Genomic DNA, 13,383 nt, shown 5'->3' with positions numbered 1-13,383 from the left:
GATATAGTTTTTTCTTCCGTCATTACGTAAAGCTGATTTATTTCACTACGATTATCTTGATTTTCTTCCCTATCTATACTACTGAATTCATCATCTTCAGATTTTTCTGGTGCTACATAGGTATACTGAGTAAATCTTACTGCATAATTTCCATCTGCTGTTTGGTATAATAAATTATCTTGAGGGGCTAATCTCTTTTGTCCTAGAAAATCTCCTAGTTTCCAATATAGTGCTGCATTATCTTCAGAATTAAATTTTTTAGCTGGTAATGCTTTTATTCCTTTTGCGCCTAATAATTTAACTATCTGATCATTAGTAAGTCTATAGTGAGTATTGCTTTCTGAGACTGATAGACCTAAAAATCCTGTGCAAACTAATAAATTCTTTTCTCCCTTTTTCATTTTATATCCTCTACTCTTTATTCATATTTTTATCTTTTTATGAAAGGTTGAGGTTGGTAATAAAAAGTCTGGTGTAAAATAAACTATTCCTCCTTTTAAATTCATATCTAGTTCATAACTTCCTAAAATACTCTGTCCGACATCATTAAACCTATCATCATAGAGGCATATAAATACTTTAGTTCCTAAATTTTCTCTGGTTAAAGCCTTAACTCCTACCACTACTAATCCTAAATGAGTCATTTTAAGATGTTCATTTACTGCATATTTATAGCTTTCTCTTTCTATTAAATTTAGCTCTATTTTCTCATCTTCTTGAGTTACGCTAATCATTCGTTCACCATAGTGTTTAAATAAATATTGTTTTTTATGAATCTTACCTAGCTTATACACATATTTAGTTGGAATTAACTCTAACTTTTCCTTTTTAAATTTTTCTATCTGCTGTTCTACATCTATAAATTCTTCCACTTTAACATCTTCATCATCATTACGCTTTTTACTACTACTTCCTTTTATTAGCTGTTTAAACATTTTTATTTTCTGTAAATTCTACACACTGGTTTCCTAGGTAATTTAAGCTTTTCAAAATATCTAGCTATGTCTTCTTCGTTTACTTGAGATTGAGGTTTGTTGGATTGTCCTTCTATTCCTTTTTCTTTCTAAAGTACTATTTTTTCTAAAGATGCTAGACGATTTTCTAAACTATGTAGTTGTTCTGATAGGTATTCAAATTTTTCACACAATCTTATTAAAAATAAAATTTCTATATTATTTTGTCTTACTGTTATTTTATCTGATTGACTTACACCATGATAGCTACTGATTCCTTCTGGGTTATTATGAAAGTCTTCTGCTTGTTTTAAAATAGTCTGGTAATCTCTATTAGCTTTCTTATCACTACTCATAAACTAAGACCTTACAAGTTGTTCTAAAATTTCTAATTTTTGTTTTAAATTATCTTGAAATTGATTAATTTGTTCTATTTGTTTAGCTATTAGATTTGTAGCTGAAATTAATGTTTCTATTTCTAGCTTAGTAGGAAATTTTTCTAAATTTAAATCTATTCTTTTTTGTAGGATAGAACTACACTGATCTTGGATATAATCTAATTTTTTATCTTAATATTTAATTATACTACGATTATTACGGAGATGATCTATAGATGAAATAAAAAGATTACTAATTTTATCTATATCTTTTTTAATATTTTCTGGAAAATTAATCTGATAATCTATGATGCTATTTAGCTGAGGATTATGTTCACTACGAAGCTGATGTGTAAAAGTTTCTTCAAAATTACAACGGAAATTATTTTTATTTACGCTAAGGCGACGGTTATGGCTGCTGAGTTCTAAATCTAGATACTCTACTTTTTTCATATACAAAATTAACTCCTACTATAAAATTATTACAAGCTACTATAATATGAAATTTATAACTAAAATCTCCAAAAATAAAAACTACTCTATTACCATAAGCAAAATGCATAAACTAATTTAAACTGTCCTAAAATCGAACACTGCTCTGATACCAATTTTTTGGGTGTGTGGGGTTGAGTTAGTGGTTTACCACTATTTTGAAATTGGGCTGAGAATTATCTGACTAATTCTACAGTTATGCTATGCTACTAGATCTTCAAGCTGTTGTATGGCTATTTTTAAGGCTTCTTGTTTTTCAGTTAGCTGTTTATTTATTTGAGAAAATTTTAAACTGTAATTTTCTAGGGATCTGCCAGATGCTAATGATAAAAGAAACTGATATCTAAATATCTGATCTTTTAGTTCTTGTATTAGCTCGGTACTAATTTTAATTTTATTCCTAAGGTCTTCGTCTAAGGGCATGTGCTTTCCTGATTTTTTAGAAATTTAATTTCTAAAGTCTACGTCTTAAGGGCATACAACTTTTTGGTTTTTTGAGATTCTTATATGGACAATATTTCCTTAATATTTCTACTCGGGTTGCTCTCCTTTTATTCTAAAAAAATTTTCCATGGTAAAAACTATTTTTAAGAAATGTTTGTTTTCATTACATGTACTCCCACCTTGAGACTAAGCCTCGTTCAACATAGTATATTTTTATTTTCCATTTTTTACTTTTCCCTTTCTGCCTACAATTCGCCCTCCAACGCCTAACCACGGCTCTCACAGGCACTTCAGCTAAGGTCACTCAGTAATAAAATAGAAAATTAAAAATACTACGAAGGTTCAAAGCATGTAATATTAATGAGCAAACAAGCATTCCATAAACTTAGTTTTTCCCAAAAGAAAATAAATTTTTAGAATAGAAGAATTACCCTTTCGAAATATTTAAGGAAAAAGAGAAACTACTCACGCTTCATATTAATAAGAAATATACTTACAGATATTATATTACAGACTCTGGAACTCTGAAAAACTTAATACACTTAGTGGTTTTTTGAGAGGGGTTGGGAAATTTACAACGCAGAGTGAAGTGGTGTTTTTTCATTCTGCTTCTTTCGTTGGCATGCAAGCCAATTTATACAACTCAAAAGACTAATCTATGTCCTATGACTACCTAGACTAATCTATGACTACCTAGACTCTAGGCTTTTTAGGCCTTTTGAAAACTTATGCCATCTTTGAAAACTTTGCCATCTTTGACGGAAGATTGAAATGGCATGCATATAAAGACAAGACCCATATATATACAATTATATGCTTGACTCAAATCACGATATAGATAGATTTTATCAATAAAGGATTAGGATAATGATATCGGGTACTACTTTGGGCCTCATCGCATATCATTCAATCCTTTCTTTTTGACAAAATTTTGACACTATAATTTATTATAAGACACGTATAAAGATTTTCATAGCTTTTCTTTAATAAAGTAGGATAAGAGATATCTACTTTATTAAAGTAGTGATTGAAGGAAAATCTTCATTACTGACAGACTCACAAAATATCTACAAAAATCTTTTTTGTCTTTTCTTGGCATGCATTTTTTATGATATCTGAGGAGAATCTCTATTTTCAATGGATTTTGTCTTCTTTTGACGATGAGCCAGTTATTGATGCTGACCCATGGAGTGATGCTTGCAAGATTGAAAGAGTCACGTAGAAATATTACAAGATTAATGGAGTCTTGTAGTGGGACCCTTTTTTTTTTTTTTTAATCCATACATTCTATTTGCTAGGTCGTCAAGATCTGCTGCTGAAAGTTGGTCGTAAAAATCATCTCCATCTTCCATGGGTGGTTCATCTTCCCATTCTTGATCATTTTCTCCCATCACTGGTGATTCATGAGAGACACCATGTTGGTAGTTTGGGTACTGACTTTCATCGATAAATGTCTCTTTGCTGAATGGATATCCTGGGATGGCTAAATTACAATGTATCTTCTGATGTCTATCTTCACAGACTAGATGTCCATAATTTCCATTATAGGCTAGGAGAGAGTTTCTAGCAAATTTTCTCCATTTATTGAGCTGGTCTTTGAGTGAAAATCTTCTGCATGGCCAGGGTCTCCTATTGAGAAGTCCTGGGTATCCTGGAAATGTGGAAGTTCCTCTGAGGTACATTTTGTGTTTAGCTGGATTGCACCATATTTCCTTCCACTCTGGTAGTTTGCTATCTATTAAAGCTTCCACATACGGATGATGTTCTTCCATTACGCACAGTACTGCATGAGCAAGCTTGTGTCCGAAGTTATCTGTCTGATCTGGATCTGTGAAAATTAGTCTAGAGACAAAGCCGTAATCTAATAGTTTTGGAGCTGTTAGATAACGAGTTTCGCCCCTAATGTCTATCTCCAGCGGCTCGAATGTAGCTAAATTTATCTGGCAAAGGCAAATGCTGAAGTCTAGGTTACACTGACGTCTACCAAAAAGTTCTGACCTCTTATTGCATCTTTCTTCATCTAAGCAGGGTTGCTCTTCATCTTCATAGGTATAGGTCCATTGGTAAGCTAGGCCGGGGCAGTTGACTCTTGCTATGGAGAGATCTTGAAGAAACTGCTGAATAATGACTAACTCGTCATTTTTGCTATCTCCAGCTAAGGTATAAATATAGGGTTTTAGGTCTTCCATTACTTGGCTTTTCTCACAAAGGGATCGAATGATAGAATGCCTGAAGAAATACATTCTAGCACTCAATTGGTCAAATTCCTCACTGGTGAGTTGTTTGATTTCTGGACTAGGTAAGGAGGTAGGTGTTCTTTCTGGAGCTAATTTTTTAAGTTGGTTGGTTAAGGTTCTAATGGTTGCTCTCAATTGTTTTTCTTCGTCTCGGAGCTGGTCTAGCTCTTCACTGACCTTCTTGCCTTTATCCATAATTTTCTTGAAATTTCTGGAAAGGCCTTCACAATGTCTGCACATTTGGAGCGGATTCTGGGAATCTATCTGAGGATTAGAACTACTGCTGCTTGTACTACTGCTTCCACTTGTCTGGCTAACTGGAACGCCACTGGTAACAAAGATGGTAGATCTCATCTTGCTCAATGTGTCCAGGTAATCTTTAGCTATCTAGCTAATAAAGTAACTGGTTCCTATTTGTCTTCGGGCATAGGTACTGGCTGACTCAAAATCATAAAATCCTTTAAACTGAGGTGTGGGAAAATTTTTGACTAAAGGTTCTACTTCTATCCAATCATGGTAAATACCAGGCTTGGTTCCTTTAGCTACTACATAGAAAGAAAAACTTTTAGACAGGGGCTTGTTTTGGATTTTTGAAAAATATATACTGAGAGAGTTTAGGGCTGAAAGGTGTTTAGCTGGGTGGTTTTGGCTGGTCCAAAGGTTATCTAAAAGACACTGTTGAACTGGGTCTAGCTCAATCCCTGTTAAGGGTCTGAACTTGGTTCTGCCTTCATGAATGGGAAGAGAAAATCCCCCAAAGTTCATGGTCTTGCTGTTCTCCATTATCTGCACAAAAATTAAACTGGTTATCTTTTTTTTCTAAATAAATTTTTCTACTTAACCAGTCTGTTAATTTATTATTGCTTCCTTTAATATGCTCAAATTCTACTTTATATCCCTGTCCTACTATACAATCTAAAAATTTTGCCCATCTTCTAGTACTTAATTTGCGCTCGTTTAGTTTGTTATGAAATCTAACTATGGCTTCACAATCTGTCCTTATCGTAAAAGGTTTGTGCAAAAATAATCTAAATTTATTTATTGCATATACTACTCCTGGTATTTCAAAATCTAGGCTGGTCATAGTTGTATCTTTTTCTTTAAATTTTCCAGAACTGTACCTACAAATGCGTTCTTTATTTTTACTGTCATATTTACTGGGTTTAGCTAATAATATTGTTCCCCATCCTAATTGACTTGCGTCTGTTTCTACAACTATGTATTCAGATTCTAAGGGAAGTTGTAGGTCTGGTAGGTTTTTACAAATGTCTTTTATTTTTCTAACTAGAGCTATATCTTGCTGATTGAAATATTTCTGTCCAGTAGGTGTGGTCTTACTATAAAGGGGTCCTATTATTTTACTGAGGTTAGGAATATACATTCGTGCATAATTTAGAATTCCTAAAAAGGATTGCAGTTGCTTTGTATCTTCTAATTTATCTGGATAGTCTAAAATTTTCTTGACTATATGAGGTTGTAACCTAATTTTTCCATCTCCTAGCTCCATTCCTAAAAGTTCTATGTAGGGTTTGTTTAATACCATCTTTTTCTTGCTGATTATTATTTCATTATTTATGAATTCTTCTAATGTTATATACAAATGATCTATGTGACTACTTTTATCTGGACTGAACACTAATATGTCATCTATATATACCAGTATAAAACTATATTTATTAAATATACTATCCATTTTGCGCTGGAATATGGAAGGTGCATTTTTTAATCCAAAGGGCATAACTAGCCACTCATAATGTCCTTGAGGGCAACAGAAGGCTGTCCATGGTATGCTTTCCTTTTCCATTTTTATCTGCCAAAATCCTGACTTACAATCAAATTTGCTAAATATTTTTGCTGTTTGTATTCTATTTATGAGTTGGTCTTTATCTGGTATATTATATTTATCATCTTCTGTATTATCATTTAATCTTTTATAATTTATCACCATTCTAGCTTTTCCTCTTTTTATTTCTGCATGATTTCTAACCATAAATGCTGCACTCCTATGCGGGCTATTGCTGGGTTTAATTACTCTTAGATCTAGTAATTCCTTAATCTGTGTTCTAAATTCTTCTATGTCTGCTGGTGTATGATCTATTTGTGCTGAAGTAATCCTATAATCTTTGTTTTTTATATCTAGACTAGCTAAAATTTTATTTCTTTCCCAATATTTCATGGGCTGTTCTCCTAAAATTTCTGTTGTTTCAGCTAATCTTATTATCTCATCTAAATCATTTTCGGTTCTCCTGTATATTGGTTTTTTCTTTATTTTTCCTATTTTTGCAAAAATTAATTCTAAATTAGCTGGTTGTTTAAAATCTTCTAGGTTCCAATAATCTTCCTTAGTTTCAAAATCAAATTCTTCTAAATCATAATTTTCTGTATCTAAATTTTCTAAAGACGTATTTGCTATCTCATTAGGTATGTATTTTTGGGCTGGGTCTGGAAAAATATTTCTACTTGGAAATAAAAAACTAGCTGGAACTGAATCTGGTACTTTGTCTAATAAGGAAATTTGGTACACACAAAATATATATATGCATGTAATTAACAAAAAATAACTATGTTGAGTTTAAAATAAAATTTGTATTTTATAAATAAAATTATATAAATATATGTTTGAATTTATATATAACTTAAAAAAAATCCTCAAAAATTTATGAAACAAAGTCTCAAAATTCCATTCACAAAGTCTTATTTAACATAAGTATTTAGGCCTCGTTTGGGAACCACCCCATTTAGCTAAAAAGTTACTAAAAAGGTCAAAAAATCAACAATTCATACAAAAAAGTCAAAGATTATCTTTTCTATTTACTTTTTACACATTTTTTCGTAAAAAGCTAAAAAGTCATCACAAACATACTAATTTTTTTTAGCTCATATTTTAGTCAAATAGCTAAAAAATGATTAAATTAGCCTGTTCCCAAACGAGACCTTAATTGTGCATCACGTATTAAACAAAAATATACAACAAAAACAAGACTATTCATGACAGAAAATAATCGACTCACAATATAAAATAAACACCAATGATAGTAAAGCATTCACAAAAATAAATAAAATTATCAACCGAATATGGAAAATGGTAAATGGGAAATAAAGTATAAAATAATCACAATATTCAACTAGTGGCAATAAGACAACCATCACCTTAAAAACTAATTAATTACAATACAACATCAAATTTGGCTTTAATGATTGACAAATAACTTTAAAAGGAATTCGTATACTATTTTAATAACATGCATCTACCAGTAATAAATAAATAAATAACAGTAAGTACATGATTAAATTGTTTCAAACTGTTTTAAAAAAAGTGGACCTACAAATCAATACAGTAGATTCAAATTGATTTGGTTTCAATATAATACACATTACCAAACATTACCAAACCTAAAAGCATATTGGTTACACATATTAAAACAAAAAGACAACAATATATATTGCTAATGTAGTCTGGTCGGTAGGATAAGGATTAAACTGATCCAAGCATTTTGCGGGATGGCTGTCCTTCATCATCCAGAGCACAGTTGCAACAAGTCCAGTAGAAAGGTTCCGAAATGGGGGTGTTTCATTCCTATGGATCCTCCAACGATCAAAGTAGACGATGATGCAATCGGAAAAACAGTATAGAGAGAAGGTTAAGAGTAGAGAGAGGGAGATAATCACTTATTACCAAAACGTTCCTCAGAAGCTTCCTTAGACACTAGCTGGACATGTGTCAAGCAAAAGCCTAACCACGTGGCTGACAGAGATTCTACAGAGATGTTGAATCCACACACCAAGCATTGAATGTGATTGTCAAGGCATTAAATATAATAAGACCTCTTACTTTGAAGCATGATGAAATGGCTATGACTGACGGCAAGCAGGTGGCAGAATTTTGACCTGTGGGATAACATATAGCAACCATGGGTTGGACCCTCCTGGATCTTGCCCCATCATATATTGTGACGATCTAGAAATTTTCCTTCCACTCGAGCGGGTCGCTTGGTTGAGTTTGAATTTTTGAGGCACGTGGATTCGTTTGTGGCATTTTATTAGTATGTTTGGAACCTCCTTAGTTTTATTTTGGGGCATCGATTGAGGTAGTAACATGATGATAAAGTAAGATTGGACCAAAAACTTTAATTTGAACACTTTGCCTACGATCAACCGTCACTCTTTTGCCTTTTTTCTTTTTCCACTCTTTGAATTTAGATGTGAGGCTAGAACCATTGGAAAGATTATTTTCGGGGCTTCAATTTGGACACAAGAACGACTTAAAACGGAGTCCAGATAAGAGAGTTATACCCGTTTGAAGTTTTCACATCTGTGCTATAAGCAAGTCCGCACGTGCGGGGATAGCGACACACGTGCGGGACTGTGCGGGACAGCAGCTCAAAAACGTGATTTTTTGACCATTTCTTACATTTTCTTTTCCTCTCTTCTTCTCCCCTCCTCCGTGTCCGAAACCCTAGCCCCCAAAACCTTGATTTCCTCCACTTTTATCAACAATCCACCATGGTTCTTGCATCGAGGATGGAGAACAAGAGAAGATCAACATTTTTGTACCGATTGGATTTCGAAATTTAGGAGGAATCTCATCAAGCTTGCTCCCTTGTTTGATTCTTGAGGTAGGGGTTCTATTATTGGGTTTAGATTATGGTTTATGGATGATGGACCTAGAGTGTATAATAAATGGGAAGATTGGAACAAAAAGTAATGGGTTAAGAAATTTGGATTGTTCTTGAAATTTCTAGATTTTTCTCGAAACCCTAGGTTGATTTTTGATGATAATCAATGATTTAGCCCAAATTGAGAGTTGAATCATGAAATTGGTAGGTTGAATCATATATGTACAAGTTTAATTGGAATTTGGTTATGTTTGGAAATTATGTTTAAAATTTGCGAATGAACTTTGTTATGAGCAATGTAAATCATGTTATAATAAGAAAGGAAATTAGGGGTAATGATTTGTTAATGATATAAATGACATAAACTCGGCTATGGAATGTGGAAATGGGATTTAAGAATTCCTCTTGAATTATGTTGAATTATATTTAATGATGTTGAGTTGAATCATGTTGTTTATGTTGAATTGTGGTGATTATGTGAGATAGTATTGACTATGTTGATTTTAATTTTTGTGACCTAAAATGTGGAGTTTTCCGAAATGGGTTTAATCCCAAATTATTTTGCTAAATACTTGTGGGCTTACTTAGTTATTAAAATCAAGAGAATGATTTAATGGAGTTTCTTTACGGATATAAGAAATGTTTGGTTTTTGGTGAAAACCCTAGACATTCAGGGATTTTTAGAAAAATGTGGAAGATGTCCATACAATTCCTTTCTATCTTGAAATCGAAGTGATTGATTATAAATTCCATACTGTGTTTGCAAGAATGGTAGTCTTCTATTTATATATATATTGAGATGGAGGAAATTGTGGTATAAATGGATGCTTAATGGTGGGCTTGTGGAGAATAATGAAGGAAAGAAAAAAGAACTAATGACTAAGTTATATATGTGTACAAGGCCCGCTTTAGGAGGGACAAGCACTCCGTTGTAGCACTGTGAGTAGTAGTACTATAGTCGTACGTTCAATTATTGTTATGATTTTCATTGTTAAGGATATGTTCCTTGCAAGTAATTAAGTTAACATTATGTTGATTGGGAAATCTAGAGGCATTAGTGAGCAGTACATTCTGTTTACTGTTGACGATGAATACTAACATTCTGTTATTTACAAGATAGCTTACGAACAAATGGAACGTATAAGCAATATGGAATTATGGTATCCATGTATCTCTAAACCCATTCAATCGGCAAAATGTGCTTACCTTTTTGTTAATAATTATCAGGAATGTCTTGTTAAACTTAAGTCAACTATGTTAACATATATAAACGATCAAACAAAGGTGTATGCTTCTATATGCTACCGATGAATAGATCAAGTGAACTACGCCATTCTTAATGAATAATTAGCTAAGACCACGGATTGTTTTATACGTTAAAACCTGCTAAGTATTATGATAAACAACGGATTGACTTACGGATGGCTCAACCTAAAGACAGAATTAAAAATTGATGACCTTGTCATGTAACCCACATTATGATGTAACATGTTCTGTCTTTGCTAAGTGTACTGTAATGACATGATATAACAAGAAATGTTCTATGTTCTAATATGTTACGTTTTGAATTAATGAACAGTTGGTTATATATGTAATTTATTCATGACATCCGTAGCACACAACCCTTACCCGAGAGTAATAATACCGTGTTTTCAAGTACGTTACAAGTTCAAGTATGTTTTCAAGTATGTTTTCAAGTATGTTACAAGTTCAAGTATGTTTTCAAGCATGTTTTCAAGTATGTTACAAGTTCAAGTATGTTTTCAAGTATGTTTTCAAGCATGTTACAAGTTTAAGTATGCTACAAGTTTACGTATGTTATAAGTTCTCAGTATCGGGGGATTCCCCCTCATGGAACTAACAAGTATGCTTTATATTGATTTGTTAGGGCTATCGAAGTGCCAAGTATAATCAAGTATGAATTCCAATTTCTGTTTATGATTCAAGTATAATGCATATGTATGAATTTGTTTCCGTTTATGGTATGACATGATATGAATGGTTTGGTCTGTAAGACCTATTAATTACTGGTATGGAACAAAGTGCTACTTTGAACTAAGTGCTACATTGTGAGCCACCTCTAGAGTCCATGTGAGACACCTCTTGAATTCATACAACTTTTCAAGGGCTTCATGCAAACTTTTCAAGGGCTTAATGCCAATCCTTCAAGGGCATCGTGCCAACTTTTCAAGGGTTTAATGCCAATCTTTCAAGGGCTTCATGCCAACTTTTCAAGTGCTTAATGCCAATCTTTCAAGGGCTTCATGCCAACTTTTCAAGGGCTTTATGCCAACTTTTCAAGGGCTTATTGCCAATATATTTAAAGGCTTAATGTCGATACGTTCAAGGGCTCAATGCCAACATGTTTAAGGGCTTCATGCCATAAGTTCAAGGGCTATATGCCATGCAACTATATTCAAGGGCTATATGCCATGCTACTACATTCAAGGGCTTATGCCACTCTGTACAAGGGTTTCAAGCCGCTATGTTTCAAGATATTATGTTTCAAGCCATTATGTTTCAACACTGGGCCTAAAGCCATTATGAAATTAGTACAAAATCAATTAACCCTATGTTCTCTTATTTATGTATGCATTGAAATGTTTTATAATTCAAGTTGAGTATTGAATTGTTATGTACTATTATTCACTGAGTTTCGCTCACTTTGTGTTATGTCTGTTCTGTAGGTAATCACCTGGGAGTCCGTCTTAACCCTTGAAGCTCACCCTTCAGTTGTCAACCTTAGTATACCCAGGCTCCCAAACCAAGCTCATGCATTTATGTGAAGTTTTGTTAAAAAATTTAGTTTGCGCTTTAATTATTTATCTAAGGTGAAGATGTATGTATGTAACCCCTTTCTTTACCAATGTTCGGTTATACGCTCAATTATGTATATGGGTATGTATTTAGATAAATAGCTCTCATGTATGTGATCCTGGCATGTTAGTTTTAGCGCAATGGATGATATTCTATGTTACTTTGTAATATTAAATGCTTCCGTTCAGGCCCCATATAGTATGTATATCAGGTTAAGTGTCTATTTCTGCATAGGTCATGCCCGAACTTTTAGGGGCGAGTTTGGGGCGTGACATATATGTTGATATTCAGGCCATGAATGAAATTTTTTTAAAAACTAAGCAAACGATGCAAGTTAATATTTTTTAGCTGTAAAGACAATAATAATCTGAAAAATCATAATACCCTCACATACCTATCTATTTATCATTTGTCTACCTATTTATTCATGTGTTATCTATGTGTCTATCTAATTTGTGTACATGTCTAAATCACTATCAAGTATGTCAGCAACCATCACAACATGTTTGCCATCTCCACTAACTTTATTGGCTTCAGTGAGCAACGACAGTTGGGTCAGATGGTGATAAGCTAGTAGAATGGCAAAAATATAAAAATTGATTATTCAAAATAATAGTTTGTCATTCTCACTGAATAATTTCATTAATTACATTTCCAAAAAAAAAAAAAAAAAAAAAACCTTAACCATAATGCCATATACACTTGTAGAAATGGATTTTTCACAAAAAAATCTTATAAAAATATAACAGAACTACATTTGTAATAACGTAAATGGTAACCTAGTCGAACAAACTGAAAGTAAAATTGTATGCAACTGAACCAATAATGGTTTGATTAGTATAGCATATAAGCTTATATACATATAACAGGTGGGAGAATGAATAAAAAAGTGAAATACATAAAGTAAGGAATTAACATAAATTGAAAAGTAGAAATGAATAACAAAAACTAAAAACTCCCAACTTTTTTTCTTTTTTCTTCTTCTTCTTGAGAGCTTATCTCTCTACTTTTCTAGGGTTTTGGTTAGAGAGTCGTCTAGGGAAGGGGAGGGGGCCTCCGGCCACCTCTCCTCATTCCACCTCCCCTTGTTTTTTTTTTTTTCCTTTTCTACTTGTCGCAAATAAGTTTTAGGAGCTCTGCTCTCCCTTTTCTCTCCCTCAATGGGCGGTTTTCTTCCCCTCTTGGTAGAAGTTTGTTGGTCTTCCCTTCTCGCCCGGCCATCAATGCCAGATCTGCTTTGTTTCCCCTTCGCCGAACTATGCCGACACTGCCTTCTGCATTACGCCACCAAATCTGCTCAAATCTGGCCGCTCTGGGTCTGAGGTTCTTTTTTTTCTTGTTTTGCTTTTATTTTTTGGTTTTTGGTTATGTTCTCGAAGTCCATTGGTGCTTATTTATAACTTACACCCTCTGTGGTTGTTACCTATGATGTATCTCAGACATGCTC

Source organism: Camellia sinensis, chromosome 6 (assembly GCF_055761805.1).
Source record: "Camellia sinensis isolate YWXY chromosome 6, ASM5576180v1, whole genome shotgun sequence".
NCBI classification, from domain to species: Eukaryota; Viridiplantae; Streptophyta; class Magnoliopsida; order Ericales; family Theaceae; genus Camellia; species Camellia sinensis.
Note: the sequence above shows the minus strand (reverse complement) of the source record.